The sequence below is a fragment of the Eleutherodactylus coqui genome, chromosome 5 (assembly GCF_035609145.1).
Source record: "Eleutherodactylus coqui strain aEleCoq1 chromosome 5, aEleCoq1.hap1, whole genome shotgun sequence".
Taxonomy (NCBI): domain Eukaryota; kingdom Metazoa; phylum Chordata; class Amphibia; order Anura; family Eleutherodactylidae; genus Eleutherodactylus; species Eleutherodactylus coqui.
In genome coordinates, this window is record NC_089841.1 from 49,329,281 (window position 1) to 49,351,840 (window position 22,560).

At 45.1% G+C, this 22,560-nt stretch overlaps 1 protein-coding gene across 3 annotated transcripts in view; it reads left to right on the top strand.

The window, feature by feature from the left end:
- The window catches only part of PDZD2 (PDZ domain containing 2), a 326,060-nt gene that overhangs the window by 182,883 nt on the left and 120,617 nt on the right, over positions 1-22,560 (top strand). The window lies entirely within an intron of this gene.

A 22,560-nucleotide genomic window follows, 5' to 3' on the forward strand; every position in this document is an offset into this window, starting at 1 on the left:
ATGAGCCCAAAGTCCTCTCTGCTACACCAATGTTAAGGCCCTTTTACATGCAACGATTATTGTTCAAAATTCGTTCAAATGACTGAACATGAGCGATAATCATCACATGTAAACGCAGGCAGTTGTGCTCTATTCGTTTAATTGTTGATTAGTGTTTGTTTCTAGACAGCATAAAAACCATCGTCTGATCACTCAAAATTTGTTCCATTTGAATGGAATTTTGAGCGGCTGCACAATGGGTTTTGTTTGCCTTGCTTACATAATGAGTACACTGTTTAGGCCTCATGTTCACGAGCGGAATCTGACCCTGTGTGCCTGTTCTGGTCTTCTGCGTGCCTGTGCGGGTCTTCTTTTTTCTGTACTGCGGATGTGTGCGGAAGTGTCGGTCGGCACACATGTGCAGTACGTGTTTTTTTTTTCCTGTTAAACTCCTGCTTTTCTATGGAATCCGCATGTACTCGCTTCCGTGCAGTTGCACAGGAGTGAGTATCGCTGGCTCACAGCGGGGCGGCTGCAGGAGATTTCTCTCCTCGCTCTCCCCCGCCCCTCTCCATTCACGTAACACAGCGGCGGTTCAGTACTGAACAGCTGCTATTTACACTGAACGATCATCATTCAGGATTTTATGCAGCCTAAACGATGAATGATGATTAAACAGCAGCCTTCAGTACTGAACGGCCGCTGTGTTAAGTGAATGGAGAGGGGTGGGAGAGAGTGAGCAGTGAAATATCCTGCAGCCTCCCTGGCGCCCTGCTGGCCGCTCTGTGAGCGAGCCAGCGTTACTCGCTCCTGTGCAGCAGCGTGGGAGCAAGTATATGTGGGGACGAGTGTGCGGCATCGTTTGCCCAACATTCGGCCCATGTAAATGGGGCTTAACACACGCCCAGCTGAGCAAACAACTCATGGAGGAAATGCAGATGATTGAAAGCCATTATCTGTACGTGTAATTTTATTCAAAAATATGGCAGTTCGTTCAGTCGTGCGGTTGTTGTAGCGATAATCATTGCATGTAAATGGGCCCTAAGAGCATAAATATGGCACATGGCAGTTGAAGGGCTGTTACAGATATTGCTTTGGTGCCAGCAGCAGTATGAAGTTACGTCTGTGTGCTAATCTCTGCCCCGTTTACTGCTGCAGAGCAGACATCAGAGCTCAGCACTTGGTGGCAGTGGGCTTAGATTAGATCTTGTGCTTCCCCTCTATTGTCACTTTCCAGCAGTGACGGCTCTGTAATCCTGCCGGATTGGAAGGTACTTTCCGTGCAGTAATTCAGTGCGTGTTCCTGCCGGCCGCCTGTTGCGCAGTCTGTCATTACCTTCCATTCCTTTGTGGTAAAATATTTGCATCTAATATCATTTCGCAGTGCTCATACTGTGCAGAGAAGACAAACTACTTAGGGCTCAAATACATGGGCGTATGTCACCCGCCGAATACACGTACATAATACGTGGTGCTAAGAGCCCATTGATTTCTATATGGACCACTCACACCCGCGGTTTTTCTTTTACAAGTGTGAAAAAAGCAGCTTGTCTTATTCTGGTGCTTATTACACACTAATATCGGGATTTAGCGTATGCAGCAAATATGTGCTGTGCACTGTGTATTTTCTGTGCATATGAATGTAATACGCAGGACACGTATGTCCATGTAAATAGCCCCTTAGAGAGGAAATAAACCCATTATTTACTAAGCTGAATAGTGCCCCTCACCTGCAGTGTACAGGTCGCCCTGACAGACTGCGTAGAGTAGCGGTGCGCCTGCGGATTGAGTCTACGTCCGTCAATTGTCTCTGTAATCTGTCTTGCTGAAAGTATTCTTTTTGTCAAGGTAATTATTAAAAGCCCTTTTGATCAGGGACTTGATTGCAGATGTTGTAGATTATTGGACGGTTATTGAAAATATATATATATTATTAATACTTTAGTGCCAAGAAAATAACCCAAAGTATAATTAGTTTTCTCTGATTAGTGCTCTGATTTAGCAGAATTCCGGATTGTTAAGCAGTTCTGTGTTGGAAAGAAGTGCCGGATTTTCAGCCTTTCTGTACTATTGGATGCCCAATTAAATGGAATGCTACTGTATCTGTTTTTTGCCCTTTTATAGAATAGTTGTGTCTTAAAGGGGATGCGTCATCAGATAATGACAGATTTTGTATAAATCAATTTTTTACATTAAACATATATTTCTTTACATTTTTGTGAATTTATTTTAATTTTTTCAATTTCTTTTATTTTTGGTGTCATGATCTATGTTTGAAAAAAAATCCTAAAATTCTGTAGTTTTCACACTGACCATTAAGCTTAATAATAGACTGACACTTCCTGTTCTGCATAGATCACTTCTCAGTTCTCTCATTCTTACCACAGGCAAGATTACCACAAAAGGTGACACCTATATATAGATAATACTATTCACAATAGGTAATGTCACAGCTCACCTCCTCCCCTACCCTGCACAATGACCTCTGCATAGGTCACAGAGCATGCCTAGAACGGTCTCCCGTAGAAGTCAATGTGTCATCTGCTGTCCTTTGTGCCTATGGCCCATGAGTTCTCCTCTATATGTGCTCTAAGTACTATTAACTACCGGTCAGGTATCTCTATGGGACTACCGCAGATAGTCGGTGCAGTACTCCGCTTCTCTTTGGCAGTCCATGAAGATGTCCTTTGTGAGAAGTTAATTTGCCGATGTGACAATTGCTGCTCCAGTCTGAACAGTGAATCTGAGAAATGTTCATATAGTAACGCTGATCTTCGGGATGCAGCATTGCCGTCACTAATGGTTTTACGCATAGAGATGGCCACGCTGATAATTCTACTCATGTTCCCAAGCCGAAATAACCTTGGAATGTGTGGATAAAAGGAGCACAACTTGCGCTGTGTACGACCGTGCCCTGGAGGACGAGAGTCTATTACATACAGTTCAACCGCAAGCCTCACCCTTTGTGTGGTTTACAGTAAATTCCAGCTGTGTGGTATCCGAGCGGTCTAAGAAAATATTTTCGGTTGTGTAATATTTGGAGAGAGATATGTGGGAAGGTGAGTATGTGCCGAGCCACCGCAACGCTGAACTGACTCCTCCGGGCCATGTGCTGAGCCGCTACAACGCTTAACTGACTCCTCCGGGCCATGTGCTGAGCCGCCACAACGCTGAACCGACTCCTCCGGGCCATGTGCTGAGCCGCCGCAACGCTGAACCGACTCCTCCGGGCCATGTGCTGAGCCGCCGCAACGCTGAACCGACTCCTCCGGGCCATGTGCTGAGCCGCCGCAACGCTGAACCGACTCCTCCGGGCCATGTGCTGAGCCGCGGCAACGCTGAACCGACTCCTCCGGGCCATGTGCTGAGCCGCGGCAACGCTGAACCGACTCCTCCGGGCCATGTGCTGAGCCGCGGCAACGCTGAACCGACTCCTCCGGGCCATGTGCTGAGCCGCCGCAACGCTGAACCCGACTCCTCCGGGCCATGTGCTGAGCCGCCGCAACGCTGCACCCGACTCCTCCGGGCCATGTGCTGAGCCGCTGCAACGCTGAACCGACTCCTCCGGGCCATGTGCTGAGCCGCCGCAACGCTGAACCGACTCCTCCGGGCCATGTGCTGAGCCGCCGCAACGCTGAACCGACTCCTCCGGGCCATGTGCTGAGCCGCCGCAACGCTGAACCGACTCCTCCGGGCCATGTGCTGAGCCGCCGCAACGCTGAACCGACTCCTCCGGGCCATGTGCTGAGCCGCCGCAACGCTGAACTGACTCCTCCGGGCCATGTACTGAGCCGCCGCAACGCTGAACTGACTCCTCCGGGCCATGTGCTGAGCCGCCGCAACGCTGAACCGACTCCTCCGGGCCATCCAACGATCAGACTCACTTTCTGTAAACCTTCCGGTATGCTCATACATACCGGGGATTTTCTGCATTGGCTTTCGTTGATGAAAATCGCCGGCGTTTTACCGTGTAAGCATTGTGGATGAGATTCTAAGGAGTGTCATCCACGCTGCAGAAATAATGTGCCGTATATATTGATCCGCGGTGTGGATTTTACATCTATAACAAGTCCATTTATGCTGCGGATTGTCACCAGAGATCTCATCCCTTGAAGTGAGGGGTTAAATCCATGACAACACCGCATCAAAATCTGCATGTAACATGTGGGTTGTTACACTGATTTTGGTTTTTTTTCAGCGGTTTTCTTTGTATTGATTATTTTCTAGTGACCGGTTGAACAATAGAAACTATTTGATACATAATAAATTAAACAGTAAAACTTGCCTTAACCTGGGGATGGGGCAGAAAGGAGAGGCGCGGGTAAGGGGGCATTTAACACGGATTTTGATGGCAAAATCTCCTGCGAAAATGGCATCCCATGTGAACGGCCCTAACGCCTCTCACACAACTAGAAACCTGCATCGGATTATAATGGAAATCTGTGCAGGTACTGTGGATATCTGATGTGGAATTTAATTTTTACATGGCGCATATGAGCAGGCGGATTACCCCATCCGGTGGGTCTGATACACATGTAGATTTTCTGACTTGGGCTCCTTGTTTTGAATGGTCTTTTTAAGTTGTTTTTTAAATTGAAATCAATGGGATATAAAAATGATGCAGATTTCAGCATAAGATACACACAAAACAAACCCATATGAGCAGGTCTAAGGCCTCATGTCCACGGGCAAAAGAAGAATTAAAATCCGCAGCGGATTTTAACTTTTCTCCTGCCTGCGGATCCGCACCCCATAGGGACGCATTGACCACCCGCGGGTAGATAAATACCCGCGGATGGTCAATAAAAGTGAGTTTAAAAAAAATGGAGCATGAAAAAATGTAGAATCCGTAGCGGGCCTGATTTTCCCCGTGGACATGAGGCCTAACAGAGCCCAATCCAATTTCCAGTGTGCCCAGCAATTAGACTCCTGGTGACATATTAACCCTTTCCAATCCACTGACGTTTAAAGACCTTCTGATTGAAGGCTGTAAAGCTCTGATGTCGGAAGACGTCCGGCAGGATATTCTTACTGTAGATTACTGGCCGCTCTGTTGTCGGGGGCCTCTCCAACATGTCACATACCACAGTACTGAGTCTAGCCAGCAGATGGTGCCATTGTATAATAGCAGAAAGAGAAAGCCCCCTAGGAAACCCTGAATCCAAAATTGGATTGCAAAGGGTTAAAGGGTTGTCCAGTTACCAGATAACCACACATCAATCAGGGTGCCTGCATTAAAATAATAGACTGAAATATTCCTACCACTCTGCGGCCACGGGATTTGGCACTGCAGCCCCGCTGTGGTGCTGACATTTGTTCTGAAAGATGATGACTCAGGAAATCCGGTAGCCACTGCCGCGTCACTGCTTGTTCTCTTGGCATTGGCGCTCGTGTCCTGGGCGCCATGGTGCAGCAGTTTGGGAATGTGCCATTTCAATTCCTTACAAATCAGTCGCAGACACAGATTACTGAGACTGAGCGCCCTCTAGGGGGCAGGTTTATAAATTTAGGCAGAGGATTGTATCTTTTGGGAATTATGATTTATTTAATATTGGTAGACTGTTTTAAAGTTTTGTGGCAAATGGTGTCATTTTTTGGTCCTTGCGTTTTATTAACGGTTTCCCATAAACTTAGTCTTCTGATTCTAATTAGTTTCTCTAAGTTGAATAAAGTCACACATGACCAAAGTTTGTTAGTATCAATTTCAGCCAAAACTTTATTATGTGGATATGTAGTGGGACAGATACACTGGGATGATACGTAATGCTATTATGTGATACTAGTCATAAGACACAAGAAGTGCTAACATGGACTCAATAGGATGGCCTATAAAGGGTTATTCAATCTGCGAACTGGAGTCCGGGATGCTGTATATACTGCATCCAATTGAAAAAGTCCTATGGACTATGCATTGTAATTGAGCCCCTGCATCCGTCTAACAAAAGGAATTGTCCAAAAAGGACCAAAAATATTAATAATCTTTATTTCTGTAGCACCAAAATATTCTACAGCGCTGGATCTTCTTTCTTCTGCATGGCGGATGCGCTCGGCATGACAGGCGCCGTGCCTTTTTAAAAAAATAACAAAATTCCTGCTTTCCCATGTATCCGCGGCACAGACGGCTTCCATTGACTTCAATGTAAGCCGTCCATGCAGGAAACTGCAGAAAATGGAGCAGGCGGGTGTTTTCCCGTGCGTGCGATCCGTACACCGGGAAGCAATGACATCCGCAGATATTTATTTATTTGCGGATGCCCAATGAATGTTTATGGGCATATTGGAGGTGCAGATCATCCGCCCGGATTCCACAATTCAATTTTGCCCGTGGACATATGAGGCCTTGGGAAGTAGAGCTTTTTAGTCTCCGGATGCAAGTCAATCTGGAGTTGTGGCAGGAGTTTGCAAGACAGAGAGAGGTTTTTCTGAGTGAGCCACACAGCCACTGATCGGTTCATGTGGAGACAATGGAGGAAGCTGAGCAATTCCCTTCTGTTTGGCCTGAGATCTGACTGCTCAGGATATGCCGTTGCTACCACTAAGTTCTGAGTGAAAGAGAGAAGGACCGCTGCTTAGAGAAAGAAAGGCATTGGAAGCAGGAGTGTTCACCGGTAGAGAGTAGGAGAAAGAGAGTTGCTGGGAGCGGGATAAAACAGATAACTAGGACTGTGGATTGTCTGGATTACCCTGAGAATCCTCCCTTTCACACCACTTCATCTTGATGTACCTGTGCCAAAACTGTGAGTTGTAAAGTTACAGTAAGCTGACACTACCGAGTGTTCCCGGTTTGTCCAGAACGTTTTCCCTGTGTGTGGACTACTTTATTCTACTGTCAAGGTTCACCGCAGAGGACGGAACGGTAAGGCTACAGGTAACCCCCGGTTACTTTTCCCCCGTGATCTCCCCCAGCAGTAACTTGGTCGGGTCCCAAGCTACCCGCAGGGGAGGAGATGGTAAAGCCCCATGACAAGGCCTTTCTCTACCCCGCTGTCTCCTTGGGCGATTCTGGGACACTTGTGGGGACAGTCTGATTGGGATGGTGAGAGGAGATGAAACAGAAAGAACTTACATTTTTTCCTTCGTTTTCAGCTATCGCTGTTATTCATTGAATAAAGGCGATCACATGACCGGGGGTCGACCATTGTAGGCCCTGATCACTGCTCCAAGCTGTCAGCCACCTCCGCTAGCTATAAGTAGGGAGCTATTACACTCCCGGCCCCGCAGCCTTATTATGATGGAGCGCTGTAGAAATACGGTGCATCAGAATAAAGCGTATCAGTGATCGCCATCATAAATGCGTATTGGTGGACACTGGGTGATTATTATTATTCTAGTTTCCTTTAGCTCATTGATGTTTCTCCCCTGCAGCCCTGCAGATTATCATTAGAAAGCACTCAAAGGAACAATTAATATATTCAGGAATTGGCTCGGTAATTGGTCACTGACTAGTGCTGCCATCAGAGGGCTCGCAGTCTACGGCAGCGACCTTGGGAACCCATAAACACCCTTGATAAGTTCTCCTTCTGTAAAGCCACAACCTCCGTTACAGAAACGCTTTGTAAACATTCTTTTTATATAGAAAACAATGGCACAGAAGCGAAACGGATAGCGCTAAGATTGTGCGCGATAAACTCCTTCTCGCAGCTCCTCATCAATATTAATGACGCGCACGCGGGTCATGTAAGGATTGCCTTGATCTATTTTCAGATTGAAAGCTTTTTTTCGTTCTCCGCTGATAAACACGGGACCTTTATATAGGCCAAGTATTAAGAATGCAGGAGGCAATCTCATCAGCTTATTTCAGCTCCATGTGTAGGCCTTTAAATATTGTATCACCGGAGTCCGTCTGCACGTTAATGTATTTGATTTATGTATTCTAGTACATTATACAGTTGGCTGTGACACCGGGACGGCAGGGTTTCATGACGTACATCATGGTATTGCGTTGCCTTGTGGCTCATAACCATGGACAACATGCTATATTGCAACCCCTTCAGAGCATACCTTCATCCCAACCTAAAAAATTCAGGTTTAAAGGGGGTTTCTAGGACATAAATATTGTTATTTTGACTTAACCTTAGAGTAGGTCATGACTATAAAAGCATGGGGGTAATTGACTCCAAGCGAGCATCGTGGCCTTTTCATAGGCTTTGTGACCTCCTTTTATTGGTCATTTGGCAACTCGGTGCCATTTAAGTGAATGTATCTGAGCTGCAGTATCAGGCACTGCCACTATAAAATGTATGGCACTGTGTCTGGTGTGCAGTGAAGAGGCCACAGAGCTCATTTGATCACCTCAGCCCATCCGGTAGATTAGTGGGGGTGTTGAAAGTCTGAACCCCTCTTCCTGAATAAATACTTTAAAGTGATTTTCCCATCTGGATAAACTGATCTTTGAATGAAACTGGCATTACGTTTCCGACACACAATGATCAACTGTGGGTACCCATGTAATATATATACTCGCATTGAGATTGTACCCATTGATTGGGCAGCCATGTAATACATATACTGTCATTGAGATGATACCCATTAAATTGGCATATATATGTGTATATATATATATATATATATATATGTGTGTGTGCGTGCGTGCGGCGGGCACACATTGACTCTATCAAAGAAGGATCTAATCTTTTGTTAGCAGTCCTGACTGGTAGAGTAGTCCTGTACTGACAACCCTCTGCTGGGATTTGTAAGAGGATGATGCCCATTCTGCCTCCCTAAGCATTTCTCACAGGGGGCGATGATGTGGGTGGTTGTATGAGGCAAGAGTTTGGCTCCAGTGTGTGTATACAGAACATCACTGCGGCAGCCCAGTAGATGCGCGGTGAGGAGGGCCGGAGCAGTGAGGATGGTTCAGCGGAGGATTGGACCGGTGAATAATGCGTATTTTCGCTGTTTTATGATTCCTACACTTCTTTAATTATTTTTAAAGGGGTTATACCAGAATTACAAGTTCCCCCCTACCACAGCGCAGGGAATAAGCACTCGCTATCATTTCCTCACATGCTTCTTCTTCAGATGCTTCGTACTTTTTTAAGACTTCGCTCTTGTCTTCAGGATTACCTGGCTCTTTTAGATGTAAATCTCAAGCCTTGGAGCGCAGAAAGATAGAAGAGCCGGTTCCTGCGCCGTAACCAACCGGGCCGACCTGACTCATAAAATATACATGAAAGTCACTTCTGCTTTGGTGCAAACTAGAACATCACATTGAAGTATTTTTCCCATAAACAGGAGGAAATGCCACGGAGCAGGAAGCATAAACTTTGTCAGAAGCTTCCAATAAGCTTTTCTTGTCTGTAATTGCGGTTTATCTCAGTTTGGCTGCGGATCTGGCTCTGATCCTTGGAAACAATGCCGATACATAGAGAGGAGATCTTAGAGAACTGATTGCACTGCAGTTTCTGGGCTTAAGAAGCAAAAATGATTTGCGAAAAGTAGCCCTAGGCTGGTTTATTGCATCCACTGGATTTTTATTTTTTTAAGGGGGATTTGGGAAGGATTCCACCAATAGTCTGTGTATGGGGGCCTCGTGACTGTACCTAGACAGCAAGCATCAGGTGAGTGAGCAGCAGAGATGTGTAGGGGTCTTCATTCTTCCAGGACATTAGCTGCTGTCATACTCCTCTATCAGTATCTTGTCTTCTACTTCCCTACTAATTAAATGTTTATGGGGAGGTCAGCGGATGAACCAGTCCACCAACTGCTATTTAATGTGAAATGGGTTTTCCGTGACTGAACCAGTGATGAAAACTTTATTCCCTAAGGTCCATAGCAGCAACATTTCGATCCCACCAGGGGTCTTTGTCGAGCTTGACAAGAAATAAAGTTTTCTACGTTTTGTATACTATGCACCGTGGATGCTGCTACTTGGACTGTGTTGTGAATCGGGGTCTGATCTGATTAAGGGCTGGCATCTCCAAAAAGCTCTTCCGCCAGATATTGGTTTATTGGCGAGTGCAGCAGTTTGCTGTGATTATTGGTTGAACCAGTGATGACGTATGACGTATCCTCAGGCTAGGTCATCAGTAGTTGATCGTTAGGCCCCACCAACCAGAACTCCAGCTGATTGCTGAGCCGCACAGAGACGATGGGTTGCTGGAAACGCACAGCTCCATACACACTATAGTTGCTCAGGATGGTATTGCAGGCGCAGTTCAAAATGAGAATTGTGCCAAACTTCCCCCACCTCTTGATCCTCCTTTATGTCTTTTCCCCACTGTCTTTATACTAGCCTCTCCCTAAATTGTTACTCCTGGTTCAGGTCTCTTCCGGCCGATTATATTTTGTTTTAGTAGGGGTTTATCTAATAAAGGAATAAAACTTGGAAATTTACTTTATTCTTCTCTGTAAGAAGTAATACCCAAGATGCAATTTTGGGCATTTTGCCCAACTTTGTAACCCTCTGACTATTTAAATGAATATAATATTGAAAGTCAAATGAGTATTGTGCCTGCAATATCATTCCCAGCCACTGCAATGTATATGGAGCTGTGTGTTTCCGACAACACATCGGCTGTGGACACTAATAAACTAGCTCCTTTGGTCAATGGCACAAAAAAATTCAAAAGAAGACCCCCCCCCCATCTTAATGCCAGGTTTTACTGACCTGGTGGCCCTTTCCATGACCTTTAACTCAGTATCTCACTTGCTTGCTAACAGTATGCAGCTCGTCTGCAGAAAGAACTTCACAGGTTTTCACCATCTGGTAGCAAATGGGGTGGGACGAACAAAGGCTGGGCCCATTCTCACAAAAGCCGCGTAGCAGCTGCTTACATAGAATTTAAAGTAAGCAAAAGACAAGCAGCGCACCATAGGGTAATACTGTATGGAAAATAAATGGATGTCCCCTACGGTTATACTTTGTTTTTCCCTACAGGATGTGCTGTAGATGGGTGCCAGTAAATGCCAAAACCAAAGACATTCCGTCCAATAGCAGGAGAAGGGAGTCTTCCAACATATAGTACATGCGAGTAGCTTTATTGGTGCAAGAACCAAGTCATGACTGACTCCTATGGTGATATCTTCTTGGCAGACTGCTTTTGCGGGGTGGTTTGCCATTGTCTTGCCGAGTCATCTTTTACCCCTAGCAAGCTCATTTTACCGGCCTCGGAAGGATGAGTCAACCTTGAGCCGGCTACCTGAACCACGCGGATTGAACCTACAACCTTCAGTTTGTGAGCGAGAACTGAAGACTGCATTTCAGCTGCCTTAACACTTTACGCCACATGAGAATTTAAAGGGGTTGTCCCGTGAAATCAAGTGGGGTTATGCACTTCCGTATGGCCATATACATGCACTTTGTAATATACATCGTGCATTAAATATGAGCCATACAGAAGTTATTCACTTACCCACTCCGTTGCTGGCGTCCCCGTCTCCATGGCGTCGTCTAATTTCTGTCTTCTGGCTTCTTTTAGACGCGCTTGCGCTGTCCGGTCTTCTGCTCGTGCTCATCGGTCTTCTCCGCGTCATCGTAGCTCCGCCTCCGTCACGTGATGCCGATCAGCCAATTAGGTGGCTGTAATCGGCAGTGGAACACAAGACATCCACGGTGCACCATGGGAGAAGACCCGCGGTGCACCATGGGAGAAAACCGCGGTGCATCATTGGGAAAGTACCGGTGGCCATATTTAAAAGAAGAAACTGCCCGAACGGGGATGCAGGTAAGCATTTTTTATTTTTTATTTTTTAAATAACAAAGGGATTGTTTTTAACGGGGCACAATGTGGGGGTAGGTAGAAAAAATTTTTGATTTCGCCGCGGGACAACCCCTTTAAGTACTACGGTAGTACAGGTGAATGTGCAATACTACCAGAAGTGTGAAGGCAAGGGGGGACTTTTGTTTCCCCTCTGGAGTTTCCTTAATATGACATGTGGATGTTCTACTGGGGTAGTCAGAAATTACAGCTGTTGCCAGAGCAAAACCAAGAAAAATCAGGTTTTTGGGATTCAATTAGTTTTGAGCAAAAAACCTGGATGTAGCTTAAAGAGGTTGTCTGAGATGATGTTTTTTTCTCTCTATTAAGCACAGCTCCCACTTTCATAAAACAAGACACAGGCATATACTCACCTCTCCTCGCTATGTCCTGCGTCGCCGCTCCAGGTCTCCTTCGTGATGTCACTTCTACAGGGTGTTTTAGCCAATGACAGAGCTCAGCGATCAAGTGCTGGTCTCTGTCATTGGCTACCCGAGCCTGTCACATCCTATAAACAAATGGCAGCAAGGACCAAGTGGCGGCGAGGGACACAGCAGCGAGTGAGGAGAGATGAGTATATGCCTTTTTCTTGTTTTATGGCAGGGGGAAGCTGTGTACTATACAAAAACTAAAATCTTGGACAACCCCTTTTAATTCCTATGTACAAATATATCAATGGTCAAGGATCCTATATGTCTGATTCATGACCCCAAAGCTTGCCAAGAGATACGCTCCACCAATGGTATCAAGTGGAAACAAGACCTTCACAATGACACAATTTATCCAAATCATTGTAACATGAAGTCTCTATGGACTATATATAGGATATATACTGGGGAGGATAGATACATAATGAATGAATAAAAAAAAATATCTGGAGTGGCGTTTTAATTTTGTGGATTGCAATAAATTGGATATATTCTATTCTGGCGTTATGAAGCTCTTGGCATCCTTGGCAGAGCGCATCTCTGTTGTCAATATTATTATCAATTATTCGGATGTCCTCGTTCTTGGGGATTGTGACATTCCCCAAGATGATGTTCTAGCCTGTATAGATGTGCCCTGAGCACAACATCACTATGTGAGCAGGTTCAGTATTCATCCTATTTGCCCTTTTTTGGGATTATTACCCCAAGAAACGTTCTGCGTTTTTGTTTCATGACCTGACATCCTTCATTCAAATGTACATCTGTCTCCGGTATTCTAAATGGTAGATGGGGGTCCTGGCACATATTTTACATTTGGGGCCCAGAAGCTTTGAGTAACAGCTCATGTCCATGGGCGGGTCGGATTCCACATGCGGATTTCCACAACAGGAGACCTGCGGAAACCATTTGCGGAAGATGCACTGTGGGTCATCTGTGCAGAAAATAATCCGCAACCCCGCCTCCCAGCTTTTCCCCCACCTCCGTAATTGATTTTAACCTTAAAATCCGCTGTGCATCCGCAATTGTATTTGTGGATGCGCTGCGGATCGTCTGTACCCATTGACTTCTATTGAGCCGGTCCGCATGGAATTCACACTGAAATGGTGCATGCTGCGATTTGTTTTCCGCACCAAACAGTCCACAAATCAAATCTGGATGCTTAAAGGGGTTGTCCCGCGCTGAAACGGGTTTTTTTTTTTTCAATAGCCCCCCCGTTTGGCGCGAGACAAACCCGATGCAGGGGTTAAAAAAGAAAACCGCACAGTGCTTACCTGAATCCCCGCGCTCCGGTGACTTCTTACTTACCTGGTGAAGATGGCCGCCGGGATCTTCACCCTCGGTGGACCGCAGGGCTTCTGTGCGGTCCATTGCCGATTCTAGCCTCCTGATTGGCTTGATTCGGCACGTGACGGGGCGGAGCTACGAGGAGCCGCTCTCCGGCACGAGCGGCCCCATTCAGAAAAGAAGAAGACCGGGCTGCGCAAGCGCGTCTAATCCGGCGATTAGACGCTGAAAATTAGACAGCACCATGGAGACGAGGACGCTAGCAACGGAACAGGTAAGTGAATAACTTCTGTATGGCTCATAATTAATGCACAATGTATATTACAAAGTGCATTAATATGGCCATACAGAAGTGTATACCCCCACTTTGTTTCGCGGGACAACCCCTTTAATTTCAGTTGCAGATGCCAGTGCCTCCTTATGGGCACTTTGAACTGTGAATCTTCCGCGCGGGTGACCTGTGTGGATTCCACAAATCAAACCCGCCCATGGACATTGGGCCTAACACCTCTGAGTGAACCTTCATAGAAACCTGAGTTAATGCTTGTGTCCAGGGAGAGGAACATAACAGGAAGGGGCTTGTCAGCAGTACTGATGGCGTTTCGGGAAGCTGGGACTGTAGTGTCGGTGCATCACCCTCATTACTCACCTGCTGTCTTCTAAATATGTAGGAGAGAAGCCAGACGAGGGCTCGAGCCTCAGAAGAATGACTCTGGCCTCATTCACATCAGCATTAATCTCTGCTCCATATTTCTGGTTCAGTAGTGCATTCATGTCCCTATAGAATTAATGGAAGATATTGTTACAGCTGTAGCAAAGTTTAATTTAGTTGTAATAACTTCTTGAAACAAGCTATTTTAACACAACACAATGAGGCAAGTAAACCGTGGCACACATTACAGGACTAGTACCACAACTGCCACAGGATAAGGGATAACCTGCTGATGGGTGGGGGTCTCACCACTCGAGAATGGGGGTCCTGTGTCCCCCATCCTCCTCATTGCGTGGTTACTGCACCCCCCACAATGAGGAGGGGGCTGAATAGAATTGCTGGTCGCACAAGTGCACTAGCATTCCATTCACTTTCAGTGAGGCTGAAAATACCAGAATGGCACCCGCTCAGCTATTTCTGTCAGCCCCATTGAAATTAAAGGAGTGCTGACTGTCCATGCTCAGCCAGCTCTCCCTTCGTGTTGATGTCACTACAGGGGAAGATGCGACCCCCACAGTGACCAGCAGAGCAGAACACATGATATTGGGGAGACATCCACTGATTAGCAAGTTATCCTTTATCTAAGTCTGGCAGTCAGAATAGTTCCTGAATCACCAACCCTACTGAAGATATTAATGATCATAACATATAATATTGTATCGCTCAAGAAAGGCATCCAGGCCCGTACTCTTGTATCAAGTTTACCTTCACTACGTCCTCAGGCATAGAGTTCCACAGTCTCACTGCTCTTACAGTAAAGAACCCCCTTCTATGTTGGTGTAGAAACCTTCTTTCCTCTAGACATAGACAGCACCCCCTTTTTACAGTCCTGGGTATAAATAGACAATGGGAGAGAGCTCTGTATTGTCCCCTGATATATTTATACATAGTTATTAGGTTGCCCCATAACTGTCTTTTTTTCTAAAGGGAATAACCCCAATTTTGATAGCCTCTCTGGGTACTGTAGTCCCGTCCCCCTCATTCCCTTTATTACTTTGGTTGCCCGCCTTTGTACCCGCTCTAGCTCTAAAATATGTCCTCCTTGAGTACTGGTACCTAAAACTGTCCACAATATTCCATGTGTGGTCTGACCAGTGACTTGTAAAGAGGAAGAACAATGTTCTCGTCATGTACCCCTAGACCTATTTTGATGCACCCCATGAACCTATTTGGCTTGGCAGCAGCTGCCTGACGCTGGTTGCTCCAGTTAAGCTTACAGTTAACTAAAACCCCCAAGTCCTTTTCCATGTCGGTGTTCCCCAGTGGTTTCCCATTTAGTGTGTAATGGTGATATGTAAAGATTTTTAAGTCATTTTTTTTACATATTCAGTCACAATTTGTATATAAAAATAAAATCTAAAATCCTGCATTTTTCCCACTGACCACAGAAGCTAATACTAGTCTGTCCCTTCCTGGTCTGTAGGAAAGCTCTGCAGCCGTCATCTCACTAACATCACCGGCCGGATTACACTGCGAGGAGACATCTATATGTAGGTGACGCAGAATTTACAATAGGTATAAGATGTGACTATCTACTCCCCTTCCTGCAGAATGACAACCACACAGGTCACAGAGCATGTCTGGAGCAGTCCCATACAAGTTAATGGGTCCTTCCTGTCCATTGTGTGAATTGCCCATGAAGCTGCTGTAAAGCATATCTTCTAAATGCTGTGAAGCAAGATAGCTGCCCCTATAGTCTTGTATAGACAGCAGAATAAAAAAAATACAATCAGAAAATAAAAACTGATCAGAAAAATGTAATGTGTTTTTCTATCTGGTTTTAATTGATTAAAAAAATGGTGATCTAGTCCCTTTAAGACCTCAAGAGACGGCTGCACTGACCTACACAAGCTGACAAAAGGACAGTAGACCCATGCTGCTAACTACAGGCCAGGTAGAAAGCAACCTGGACAGTCAGCAGACATTGAGAACCTCCGTCCCCTGCCCCTCTGATCGCATTGATCGGACTAATGCAGCCTAGTTTGCACTGTTCATGTTGCCAAATAGTGATGGTGCACACAAGGTACAAATCAGTCTTCACTCACCGACAATGGTGGACACCAGAGAAAGACATCAGGTCTTTACAGACTGTAAATTTCTGAAGGGTTGGCCACCCACCTACTGATTAGGAGAAATCTTGTAGCAGGTACAATACATATTTTGACCAATGGAAAGCACCGTGTAAGAAGCGATGATGTCATACCTCAGTGATGTCATTAGATAACCATGAGAATTCTTGTTAAGTAGTAAAAGATGCAGTTCTAGGAATTGCAGGTCATATAGAAAACCACAGCCGAGTACTGAAGCTGAGCTGTGGCTCTAATGGAGGAGGCGGTATAGAGGCGGTAATAACAGCTGGGGACATCAATGCGTCATCCACAAAGCCCACAAACCAGACAACCCCATTATTCTGTAGTTCAGAGGTGGCAAAAAAGTAGACGTATGCTTACCAAAGGGAGGAATCACATGTGGCTTATTTTTTACAATAGCAAAATCTGCTGCAGAAATTTACACCATATCTCTAGGAGGATAATACAATCCGGAACTCGTGCATGGAAATCAAATGTTTCCTACGTATATACTGGATTTTGGAAGGCGGAATTTCTTTATAGACTTCAGTGCTATGTCAATTCTGTACCAAAATCCTCCACACAATTCCGCAGCAAACCTGCCACAAAATCCTCCACTGTGATTCTGCTTGTTGTTTTTGGATTTTGAGGCATATTTTCATACCACGTACAAGTTTGCTCTTATCTGTTTTTTTACTCTGCACAAATTTTCTTGAAGGGGTTGTCCAGAATTAGGAAAAAAACATGGCTGCTCTTCTGAAAACAGCTCCACACCTGTCCGCAGGTAGTGTGTGGTAATGCAGCAGAGTATTGCATTTTCTCTCCACTGTACAAGTATTGAAGCTAAACTCCACGGCTTACACACATTCTCCGCATTCTGGCCTCTCTAACTCGAGTCCCAAGAGGAAAAAAGGAAAGGACAAAACAACGGTTATCAGATTGCCGAAAGGGAAACCCTGCAGCCTTCCAAGTAATGAGTGCTCCGCGCTGGGGGCACATAATCCACTTACGTGGATGAGATGAGTAGCTATTAGGTAATATCTGCGCCTAATAAATAGATGGCATTTGACTGGCCTTCTGTAGCTGCATCTCTGGATGTAAATTCCCTCTGGCATGTCCTCGGGACCTGCGGCTGCACCCAGCTGAGCGCACCGGAGGATGCTAGAATGTATAGCGCTAAAGCCATCCTCTAATTATTCAGCCGCTTTGGATTTCCTTTGTGCTAACAAAATCTTAACAATGTTTCAGTAATGTTACATAAAGTGATTAGAGAGAGAAAATAGGACCAAGAAGATGTAGTCGGCGTGTTTTTTTTTTTTAACTTTTGAGTTTAGCTGCATAATAAAGAAAAACATGGCTGCTCGCTACCAGAAACAGCACCACTCTTGTCTATAGGTTGTTTGCAGTATTGCAGCTCAGTTACATTGACATGAATGGGAGCTGAGCGCAATACCAGACATAACCCACAGATAAGAGTGGCACTGTGTTTGTAAGAAATCCAACATGATTTTCTAACCCTGGACAACCCCTTTAAATTCAGAACTACTCCAGATTGCATACTGACCCCTTAGTCCTGACTATTGTGGGATCCCTCTAGCTTTTGCTATGCAGCCAGAAATTTGGATAAGGTAGCACAGCATGCTGCAGTATTCCTTTGGATCTGCACTGGCAGCTCTGATCTGAGCCTCGGATGTAGATGTGAACATGGCCTGTCCAGGTCCTTGCTGCCCATAGACACTGAACGTCCAGCTGCCGATGCCGGGTAATGAAGAGCCAAAACGTCTGGTCAGAAAATGGTTAAACAGCTTCTTGGCGTTCCCTATATACTCTCGCTAGCAGAATGGCTCTTGTGTAATGAAATTCCTTGTGGCCCATCAACAGACTTCAGACTATTTTTGCAGAGATCCAGAGACTTCACATTTCCCGCAGTCACCCCTGGAGCCAGTCGCTGAACTTAAGATCCCCTCTTCCATTTGTCTATAGTTTGATTTTTCTGTCAAAGTCGTCTGCAGGCGGCTCATCTGCTGCAGGCAGTCTAGTTTCTCTGTGGCTTCTCTAACCAATTCCACTAGCAAGAGTATATTGTCTATCGTTAATCCTGCTTGTAAATCCCATCGCTTACCGGGTTATTGTTTGAATCATCAACAAAATTGCTCTTGCAAAATCACAGTTGACAATCAAATCCCCATATATAATGATCTCCACCCAAACCAAATTGGCGTCACGCGATCATCAGCTGCACATGTATCACTAGTATGACGGTGGAATCTGGAGTCACTGAATTAATCATTTTACAACCCAACATGTGTTCCCATTGATCACCAGTATTTTCAGTAGCGTGCGTGTAGTACAAGCCATAGACTATGGTTAATGAAGTGCTTTGTATTTATTTGTTCGCCCCTCGGGAATGGCGCACAATTTGAGCAGTCACTGTGCTTTAGATGAAAAATGTATGAGCTTATCTGTCCGATCACTTTGTAACGTGCTAACGTTAATGGGAGTCCCGTTGAGGCTTTCTCCGGATCAGGTTAAATGTATGTTGGACTCTTGGGATAGTCGCCCCCTCCGTACAGAAATTGTGAGATACTCGCAATCATTGCTAGAATTCTTCTTGTCTGCCTTCTATATAGGTCATGTCAAGACTGTCGGAGGGAATAATAGACCATTTCCTCGAACTGAAACGACCTTGAGAATAAAACCGGACTTGATAAATAACAGAAAAATGTTGTGTGTTCATAATGAGGAGTTGTTATAGGATAAAGGAGGCCTTCTTCGCTGACTCCATTCACTGCCCAGTTTACATGAGGAAAGGCAGATGTTAGAGCTGCAGAGGTATTAACTATTTAGTGAGCCCCGGAGTCGCTGCATGCCGCCTACAGGATGATCATACCTCCATTTATATGAGGAAACCAAAATCTAAGATGGTAAAGATGAGAGCGCAGAAATCGTGTGTAATCATCAGCTTCTTCATATTCCATTAGGGCTTTTGAAAGAAGAGTTGAGCTTAGTTGGCTGCCTTGGGCAACTTTTGTTTTGCACCAGTTTTACTAACTCTCTGCAAGTACTTTCTTGTTCTGCGTGGTCCCTTACTAACAAGGGAGGTAGCATACAAATGCTCTGCATTTTCAAAAATGTCTTCAGATGGATGACTGTCACAGCACAGCCAGCCCCACGGCACATGCACAGGTCTGCTGTCATGTCACAGCATCTGTACCGGATCACGTGGTGCGTCTGCCAGGGCATGCACATTATCATTTGGGGTGGACGCCCAGGTAACATTATCTCTCCTTATAGGGGTGGCAGGGCTGTCTATCACTCCCGCCAGCCTATCAGCGCCTGTTTTTAGCTTTTTAAACTGACTCCTTCAAAGGATACCAGTTATACACTTGTGTTTCTGGTCCTAATTAGTTGTGGAAGGTCGTTTCTGCATTTCTGTGTACTTCTCTGTTGTCAGTTTGTTGGTGTCAGTTTGCACTTAATTTTGCAGTTCTGTCCCTATTTCCTGAGTTTGTACCCTTCAGCCAGGTTTATTTCTATTATCAGTTTCATTCTTTCTTCTAGTGTTGTCTCTTTTGAGGGTCTAGGAGGATTTCCCCATGGCTCCTGAGATGAGGTTGCCCTTGTCAGGGCGGGTTCTCTGCCTTTTAAGTAGGTCCCTTCACAGTCAGATTAGGGACACTTCAGGTCTTTCCCTGTTTTTGTGTCTGAACCTTTTTTTTTGCTTCTACTTTACCCTACCCGACTCTGTGCTGTACTTCGGTTAATTGGTGTCAAAAGTGACAGTGATTTAGAGACTATTAGAATGGTTTTTAACACTCAGAAAAAAGTGTCCCCAGGGTAGGCAATTGCTTAAAAAATAAATAGCCCTTACTAACCCTTCCATTTGTGCACCTGATCCAGCAACGCCAACCCTGTCCCTTCCGCTCAGGTCCCCGCTAATGCAGGAAATGATGTCACATTCATTTCTCACATGTCACTGCAGTGAACCTCTGGCCTCAGTCATGTGTATGAAAAGCATGTGACCACTGAGCCTAGTGAATGGCTGCAGCTGTACATGGTGATATCTTTATGTGTCAGTGGGGGACCAAACTCTGACTGTCACTGTGGGGGGCGTTTTTTTCCCCCTTCAGTGGCGTCACTGTAAATGGAGTGCTGTTCAAGCATTCGCAGTCAACGCTCCTTTCATTTCAATGGAGCTGACAGAAAAACCTGAGTAGGTGCCGCTTGGGTATCTCGGCAGTCCCATTGACAGTGAATAGAGTGCTAGTGTGTTTGTGCGACTAGTGCTCCATTGGGGGGGGTGCAGAAACCCTGTAGTGAGGAGGGCAGGAGACACAAGATCCCTGTTCAGAAGTTTGTGGAGGTCTTAGCGATGAGACCCCCACTGATCAGCAACTTGTAACCTTTCCTGTGGTTAGGGCACAACTTGCAATTTTGGTACAACCACTTTAACCCCTTCTCTGTGGTCTGAGCGATGTGCTCTGCTCAAGTCCAGACTGAAAATATAGCAGCTCTCTCTTCCTCTCTCCCAGTAGCAAGTCACAGCCTAATCTCAAACACCAATCAATAACTAATGGTTAAGTCAACCATTTTTATATAGATGTTGCCCTGTCCCTTGGTTTCCCCACAGCTGAGTAAACCCCCCTACTGCTAGGCTGCTCGTTCCACATTAAACAAGCATCAGCAGTCTTTTCTGAAAAGCGAAGTTGCGGCTTTAATTGACAGAAAGCACGATTTTCAATTGCCATAAAAAGTGTACAAAATATAAAAATGAAATGTGCTCTTAAGTGTAATGTTTCCAGCTTGGGGTCCCTCTGACATTCCTCACATAACCATATATCTATACCATGGAGACACATAGCACTATACAGGACTGCATGCAGAAACTTTTAGTATATTTCATACTATGTGCATTTTTTTAAATTTTGGATGCATTTACATTTGAGCAATAACAGGGCTGTAAGAGTGTATATACCCTTAAAAAAAGTCTTCACTAAGAGGATCAAACAGATGTATGACGGATTACTAATAAAAAGTGTGTGGAACATCAATGGCCGAGCCTAAAAGTAAACAGGAAAGAAGTAAAAATAGTTTTGTGTTTAGCTGTAATTCTCAGCGTGTCGGGACAGAAGCCGGAGATGTCACATGGTTTATGAGTTATGGGAAAGCTATTCTATAGCTTAATGTTACCTTTGTGCTCTGGGATTGTACATTTTGTGAAACATGGATTAACGACCTATAAAGTAATTTACTTTTTAATGAAGTCTGTGCTTAGAACTGGTTTATTTGGGAGTTTACTATAATTGTTGCAATACTTTAGTGTTTGGCTAGCTTTGTGCTCTTAGAGCAAATATGTTCTGTTGCTGCACGTTTTGTATTTTTCATGTCTGTTTATAACCTACAGATGTAGCAGAGCTGATTTTGTCATTTAGCAGGATTACTATAGCCACACTTTGTGTTTTAATGTAGATTTAGCCAAATCTGGAAATGGATACAAAAAAAAAATCAGGGTGCAGCTTTCAGTTCTAGAACTGCCCCCTAGAGTCCCCCATACTTCTTTTTTTTCAGGGCATAGATAACTGCCCCCAAAACTGCAGCTGTGAACTGGGTCTACGTATTATCTCTAGTTTTAAATAGGACTGCAGATAAAGTTACCGAAGTATCATTGGACAGAACAAAGTGTTTAAAGGGGTTTAACGAACTTAGAAAAAAAAACTGCCCCAGGATATGAGATGGCATAAACGATAAAATCGAATTATTCAGCCTCTTCCATTGCCTCTGGTCCGGTGCCACCAACAGCTCCTAAATAGCAAGTAAGGATGTCATGCTAATCACTCATGTGACCACTGCAGCCAATCGCTGGCCTCAGCAGTCACATGCCGTTCATGCACATGACTGCTAAAGACCAGTGATTGGCTGCAATAGTCATGTGAACAATAAACATGACATTGCTTTCTGCGTCAGCCGGGAACGCATTAGAGGAAACCAGGCGGGCGGTGCTGGACCAGAGCTGCAGTGGAAGGCTGAGTAATACCTATTTTACTTTTTATGCCATTCCCCACCCTGGGGCGAGTTCTTATTTTTATAAAGGTCGGAAAACCTTTAACCCTGTAGTGACCACTATACATTTATCCGATAGATAATTTGATGAGGAATCCATAAATGTCATGTACCTTTATTCCTACCAAATTTATTAACAATTTTTCAGTGACCTGGAACACGACGACGATCCACTACAGGATATGCCCAATGTGGTCCCCATTGTTTCGGATCATCAAGGCCATGTTCTTCTCCCACTCACAATACACTGAGAGCAACACCCATTAGAAATGCTTGCAGAGGCGTCCAGGATCTGCTGTTGGATTTGCGCCACACTGTGTATTATCACT